Source organism: Nerophis lumbriciformis, linkage group LG18 (genome assembly GCF_033978685.3).
Source record: "Nerophis lumbriciformis linkage group LG18, RoL_Nlum_v2.1, whole genome shotgun sequence".
Classification (NCBI taxonomy): domain Eukaryota; kingdom Metazoa; phylum Chordata; class Actinopteri; order Syngnathiformes; family Syngnathidae; genus Nerophis; species Nerophis lumbriciformis.
In genome coordinates, this window is record NC_084565.2 from 14,161,715 (window position 1) to 14,170,000 (window position 8,286).

Below are 8,286 nucleotides of genomic sequence, written 5' to 3' on the forward strand. Positions count from 1 at the left end.
GTGCCTCACCAGCCATCAACCTCACCGCACGTCACTGGTGCAAATCATGTTTGTAATTTTGTTGTTTTAGGAAAACATTAAATCCATGAGGTAGACTATGTCTCCCGGCTGGCCTGGGAACGCCTCGGGATCCCCCGGGAGGAGCTGGACAAAGTGGCTGGAGAGAGGGAAGTCTGGGCTTCCCTGCTTAGGCTGCTGCCCCCGCAACCCGACCTCGGATAAGCGGAAGAAGATGGATGGATGGATGGATACTGAAAATAGTGAGTGAATGAATGACAAAGCACATAAACGAGATGTTCATGCACAGCAATGGTTCGCAGTCGTTAAAAGTACAAGTACAATTATATAACTTATCCGTGATGTGCAAAAGTGTGCAAGGTGTACAGGTCAGTGTAATAAAAATCATTAAACTATAGGAACATTTGACTATAAAAAATATACTTTACAAACGTAAAAAAAGTATTTAAACAGCTAAACACACTTTGATAAACCATTAGCTGACTGCTCGCTGTTTCGAAAAAGCTAAGTATCGTTCTATTTGTGTGCTTTTAAATTGTTCTGCAGCTTTCTTTATTACTTTCTCAACATATTTAGTAGTACTATTTAACTTGCAAATCACCCGATCTCTGTCTCTCCACCCCTCCCGCAGCTAGCTAGCAGCTAGCTGCTAAGCTAACGAAGCTAGCGCGGAGAAAGGCGTCGCCGGGCGCCGGTCAGAAGGAGTCTACTCCTGCACACCGTGACCAGGACTTCTCGGAAGACAGCAGGAACTTCACTCGGTGACAGAAAACCCCGTGAGTATGGCTTCCTGCGCGTCTTGCACCTTACTCACGGAGAGGCTGGCTCTGCTAGAGGGCCGTGTCCGCCAGTTAGAGCAGAGTAATCTCGTAACTTTAGATGTTGCGGACACATCTGCTAGCGTTAGCTGTAGCGAGCTAACTAGCCCAGCCTGTAGCAGTCCTAAGCGGCCTACAAGCTACGGTGTACCGGTTGAGACGCATAATAGATTTAGCTCTTTAGCTAGTCCTACACCCCAGTCTACCGGGCACCACACCTTAGTCATAGGGGACTCCATCACCCGAAACATAAAGCTTAGCAAACCAGCCACAATTAAGTGCATCCCGGGGGCCCGAGCACCTGACATTGAGGCTAATCTTAGGGAGCTAACTCGCAACAGGCCTAGTAAACACGTACGACAGGCTAATCGCACCACTAGTTATGCGAATATAGTTGTACACGTTGGCTCCAATGACACTAGAATGAGACAGTCAGAGATTACAAAGAGAAACATAGCCAGGACTTGTGATCTCGCTAGAAAGATGTCCAGGCATCGAGTAATTGTCTCTGGCCCCCTGCCTGCGAGAGGCAATGATGAGAGATATAGCAGATTAGTCTCGCTTAACAAGTGGCTGGCTAGCTTCTGTAGACAACAGGGACTAACGTTTATTGATAATTGGCCCTCTTTCTGGGGCAAACCAGGCTTGCTGATGAGGGACGGCCTTCACCCTAACCAGGAAGGCGCCATCATCCTGTCTAAGAATATAGACTACTGTTTAAGTCACATTTGACTAACTACACTAGAGCAAGCCCGGCCACAGGCAATTACAGAGCCTGCTAGTCCGGGTGAGGAGTCAGTTAAGCTAGAACTAGCCAGCACCAGGCTGGATAATTCCTGTACGCATAGCAATTTTCTTAGAATAACACACAACTCACATAATGTGTTTTCTGTTGTGAATGTGTCCGGGGTAGATATGCATTCTACTGAGGTGGCAAATCATGATGTGTTCAGTCGATCGCAGCATCAAGCAAACAATCTGAAAATTCCCGTCGTATCAATTCCTAGATATGGTCGAAACTATTTAAAGTGCACTACGTATAATAAACGCAACATTATTAATATTTCTACTACGGATAATTTAAACAAAAACTCGTCAAAACAGCCCAATACTTATAATATGGGCTTTTTAAACATAAGATCATTGTCTCCCAAAACGTTATTAGTTAATGAGGTCATTAGAGACAACAATCTTAACGTCATTGGTCTTAGCGAAACCTGGCTCAAACCAAACGAATTTTTTGCGCTAAATGAGGCATCTCCTCCTAACTATACGAATGCGCATATTGCCCGTCCCCTTAAAAGGGGTGGGGGGGTCGCACTAATATACAATGAAAACTTTAACCTTACCCCTAACCTAAATAATAAATACAAATCGTTTGAGGTGCTTACTATGAGGTCTGTCGCACCGCTGCCTCTCGATATGGCTGTTATCTACCGCCCCCCAGGGCCCTACTCGGACTTTATTAATGAATTCTCAGAGTTCGTTGCTGATCTAGTGACGCACGCAGACAATATAATCATAATGGGGGACTTTAATATCCATATGAATACCCCATCGGACCCTCAGTGCGTGGCGCTCCAGACTATAATTGATAGCTGTGGTCTTACACAAATAATAAATGAACCTACGCATCGCAACGGCAATACGATAGATCTAGTGCTGGTCAGGGGTGTCACCACCTCCAAAGTTATGGTACTCCCGTATACTAAAGTAATGTCCGATCATTACCTTATAAAATTCGAAGTTCTGACTCATTGTCAACAAACTAATAATAATAATAACTGCTGTAGCAGCCGCAACATTAATGCCACCACAACGATGACTCTTGCTGACCTACTGCCTTCGGTAATGGCACCATTCCCAAATTATGTCGGCTCTATTGATAACCTCACTAACAACTTTGACAATGCCCTGCGCAAAACCATTGATAGTATAGCACCGCTAAAACAAAAAAGGGCCCCTAAAAGGCGCACCCCATGGTTTACAGAGGAAACCAGAGCTCATAAATTATCATGTAGAAAGTTGGAACGCAAATGGCGCGCGACCAAGCTTGAGGTTTTCCATCAAGCATGGAGTGATAGTTTAATATCGTATAAACGCATGCTTACCTTAGCTAAAGCTAAATATTACTCAAATCTCATCCGCCTCAACAAAAACGACCCTAAATTTTTGTTTAGTACAGTAGCATCGCTAACCCAACAAGGGACTCCTCCCAATAGCTCCACCCACTCGGCAGATGACTTTATGAATTTCTTTAATAAGAAAATTGAACTCATTAGAAAGGAGATTAAAGACAACGCATCCCAGCTACAACTGGGTTCTATGAACACAGATACAACTGTATCTACGACGGATACTGCAATACAAAATAGTCTCTCTCTTTTTGATGAAATAACATTAGAGGAACTATTACAGCGTGTAAGTGGGATAAAACAAACAACATGTTTACTTGACCCACTTCCTGGGAAACTTATCAAGGAGCTTTTTGTATTATTAGGTCCATCAGTGCTAAATATTATAAACTTATCACTTTCCTCTGGCACTGTTCCCCTAGCATTCAAGAAAGCGGTTATTCATCCTCTGCTCAAAAGACCTAACCTTGATCCTGACCTCATGGTAAACTACCGACCGGTGTCCCACCTTCCCTTTATTTCGAAAATCCTCGAAAAAATTGTCGCACAGCAGCTAAATGAACACTTAGTGTCTAACAATCTCTGTGAACCTTTTCAATCCGGTTTCAGGGCAAATCACTCTACGGAGACAGCCCTCGCAAAAATGACTAATGATCTACTGCTAACGATGGATTCTGATGCGTCATCTATGTTGCTGCTTCTTGATCTTAGCGCTGCTTTCGATACCGTCGATCATAATATTTTATTAGAGCGTATCAAAACACGTATTGGTATGTCAGACTTAGCTTTGTCGTGGTTTAACTCTTATCTTACTGACAGGATGCAATGCGTCTCCCATAATAATGTGACCTCGGACTATGTTAAGGTAACGTGCGGAGTTCCTCAGGGTTCGGTTCTTGGCCCTGCACTCTTCAGTAGTTACATGCTGCCGCTAGGCGACATCATACGCAAATACGGTGTTAGCTTTCATTGCTATGCTGATGACACCCAACTCTACATGCCCCTAAAGCTGACCAACACGCCGGATTGTAGTCAGCTGGAGGCGTGTCTTAATGAAATTAAACAATGGATGTCCGCTAACTTCTTGCAACTCAACGCCAAGAAAACGGAAATGCTGATTATCGGTCCTGCTAAACACCGACATTTATTTAATAATACAACCTTAACATTTGACAACCAAACAATTACACAAGGCGAATCAGTAAAGAATCTGGGTATTATCTTCGACCCAACTCTCTCGTTTGAATCACACATTAAGAGTGTTACTAAAACGGCCTTCTTTCATCTCCGTAATATCGCTAAAATTCGTTCTATTTTATCCACTAGCGACGCTGAGATCATTATTCATGCGTTCGTTACGTCTCGTCTCGACTACTGTAACGTATTATTTTCGGGTCTCCCTATGTCTAGCATTAAAAAATTACAGTTGGTACAAAATGCGGCTGCTAGACTTTTGACAAGAACAAGAAAGTTTGATCATATTACGCCTATACTGGCTCACCTGCACTGGCTTCCTGTGCACTTAAGAAGTGACTTTAAGGTTTTACTACTTACGTATAAAATACTACACGGTCTAGCTCCGTCCTATCTTGTCGATTGCATTGTACCATATGTCCCGGCAAGAAATCTGCGTTCAAAGAACTCCGGCTTATTAGTGATTCCCAGAGCCCAAAAAAAGTCTGCGGGCTATAGAGCGTTTTCTATTCGGGCTCCAGTACTATGGAATGCCCTCCCGGTAACAATTAGAGATGCTACCTCAGTAGAAGCATTTAAGTCCCATCTTAAAACTCATTTGTATACTCTAGCCTTTAAATAGCCCCCCTGTTAGACCAGTTGATCTGCCGTTTCTTTTCTTTTCTCCTCTGCTCCCCTTTTCCTTGAGGGGGGGGGGGGGGGGGGGGCACAGGTCCGGTGGCCATGGATGAAGTGCTGGCTGTCCAGAGTCGGGACCCGGGGTGGACCGTTCGCCTGTGCATCGGCTGGGAACATCTTTCCGCTGCTGACCCGTCTCCGCTCGGGATGGTGTCCTGCTGGCCCCACTATGGACTGGACTCTTACTATTATGTTGGATCCACTATGGACTGGACTCTCACAATATTATGTCAGACCCACTCGACATCCATTGCTTTCGTTCTCCCCTAGAGGGGGGGGGGTTACCCACATATGCGGTCCTCTCCAAGGTTTCTCATAGTCATTCACATCGACGTCCCACTGGGGTGAGTTTTTCCTTGCCCGTATGTGGGCTTTGTACCGAGGATGTCGTTGTGGCTTGTGCAGCCCTTTGAGACACTTGTGATTTAGGGCTATATAAATAAAGATTGATTGATTGATTGATTGATTGAATTATATTAACATCAATTTGTTATTTGGGTATCACGATTATGACCTCAGTGTGAAATCCCTGTGTTTATTACCTTTAAAATAGACTTTCATGTGCACATGAATATGTTGCTATAAAAGAGTTTAATGCTGTCTTGTGGTGTCTGTTTTATACCAGAAGGAGAACATAGCCCCGGACTATAGCTGTAGTACAATTACATTGCAATCTATTATGAGAATGATTACACGGTATATGGAGAGATTCATCAATGTTTCTACAAGACGTAGGAACATTAGAAATGATGTGATGAAATGATGCAGCTAAACAAAAGTAAATGCATTGTAAAACTTTAGCATTATTAGTTTCAGACATTGTTTCATCCGAATAACAGCTAGTTGTTTATATGTTAGCTTTTTTAAGAAATACAACTGAAAATCAATTGAAAGTGTTTAAAGCAATGACTAGAAATATGTATGTGAAATTCGGCCGATATTAGTCAGTAAGGTATGTAAACACAAATAGTTAAAGAGTAACACAATGAATTACCTTAACCTAGCCTTAATGTATATATATATATATATATATATATATATATATATATATATATATAAGAGATGCGCGGATAGGCAATTATTTCATCCGCAACCGCATCACAAAAGTCGTCAACCATCCGCCATCCACCCGAACTAACATTTAATCAAAACCGCACCCGCCCGCCACCCGCCCGTTGTTATATATCTAATATAGACGATGCAAGGCATTAGTGAGGTTATAAAGCTTTTGCCTGTTAAAGAAAGGAGACTGATCCAATGTAGCAGAGACATTCAATGCGTGCCACGCTGTCACGGCCCAGACGCACACCAGTGCGCAATCATCTGGGAGCCGCGCTGAGCGCACCTCCAAGCGCGCTCGCGCCACTTAAACTGCTGCAGGCAGCTGCGTTCTATCTTGTTTTAACATCCTGTGGCACTCTTCTGGGATCACGGCGGACGAAACTGCTCATGCTCAGGGTGTTTGTGGAGGTTCGGGGTTTTGCACAAATGTGATGCACCATGTTAGATGTCCCGGTTTTGTGATTGTCGTAGACATAAACAGCGTCGCAGCTCTTGCAAATCACATAGCCAGCATTACTATCATCCTGATTTACAACCTCATAAAAACAAGTCCACGCTGAACTTTTCTGGCCTTTTTTTCCCCTGGTCTTTAGTATTCCCTTTTTTAGTTTGTCCCGTACCACGTTTGCTGCCGGCGTTGCCATCTCTTTTTTTTTTTCTTCTTCTGTTGTGGCATGCTGCAGGTGCCTGCTCGTTTTTCGTATGTGGGTAACACATACTTGCCAACCCTCCCGGATTTTCCGGGAGACTCCCGAAATTCAGCGCCTCTCCCGAAAACCTCCCGGGACAAATTTTCTCCCGAAAAACTCCCGAAATTCAGGCGGACCTGAGTGACGTGTTGACAACACACAACAACAGTGTCTACCGTAAAGCAGTTTGTCTGCCGTAAACAGCAATGTTGTGACACTTTTAAACAGGACAATACTGCCATCTACTGTACATGCATATGTGACCCACCCATAATGTGTCACATTTTTGTGTTGATTTATTTATTTTATTTTGTGGTTTGAATTCGTTTTTGGAGCTGTCATTACACATTTATCAGTATTCACATTGGTCAGTAGGGGGCAGTAGGGCGTTTCTTCCCAATTGAATGCCATCACCTGCAGACCGGAAGTGGCTTGTCATTCTGATGAGCGCGACCAGTCTGTGAACAATTGAAACGTCCTGTGTGCTTTTTCCTCCTGTATAACAGGTTAGTTTTGGTGAATCAACTCACTGAATAATATCCATGTGATCTTTATAAGTTTAAGTACACATTTTGATGGTGGAGCCTAACTCTAAAGTGTTTGTGAGTTGTAGTTTGTAAATGAACACTGAAATTCAAGTATTTATTTTATATATATATATATATATAGCTAGAATTCACTGAAAGTCAAGTATTTCTTATATATATATATATCTTAACCACGCCCCCAACCACATCTAGCAAAACTGGTCGTTGTCCACCGTACAAACCAAGCCAAAAGCAACTTTTTGTCATCTGTTATATCAACAGCAGCCGCTTGCTCTCTCTCTCACCTGCACCAACACATACACTATGGCAATTAGCCACTGGTGCGTTTATGGCCACACAAAAAGTTGGACAACTCCAACACTACACGTAAAGTGTAAATTTCAGGTCGTTTTACTATGACTCCTCAATCAGTGTGCTTATTCTACTGTCATTTGTTAAGAATGTTATTTTTTGGATATTAATCATGAAATGATGTTACAGGACTGCATAATTGCTAATAAAAATATTTATTTTACGGACAGAAAGTCAATAAACACTTCATCTCATGCAACATGTGAATGTTTTAAGGGGAACTAAATGTGATCTCTGAAAGGGGTACACAATCTTTCCAAAGCAGGACCCCCACCCAGGCATAAAATACTATAGTGCATAGCTGATTAAAAAATATATATATATCTAAGTGGGCCAAATCACATATATTAGAAAATAATCTCTTGAAATTGACTACTGTCACTTGATTATAATAAGACATTTAAATTGTTATGTCAGGTTTGAGACAAATGTGCTGCTGGTATGACCACAGTGTGCACGTCTGTATTCCACTGAATGCTCAGAGTGTTTGTGTGTTTGCTCACACACATGAAAAATTAGAGGGAACATTGAGTAGGAGGACCCTGCTTATCCATTATGTGTACTTATGCACAAATGTGCACAGTGTACAATTGTAATACAAATGATTAAACTGGGAAAAATGAGATACACATACATATATAGTTTGCATTATTATTATTATTGCTATTATTAAAGTCACCTTGTATTTCCGCCGTCTATTAGTTTTGAAAAAGAGACGTTCTAAAACACTAAAAAACAAGAAACTATTATCTGCTTGTGAAGAACACACACGCGCAAACAAGGTTAGATTTAG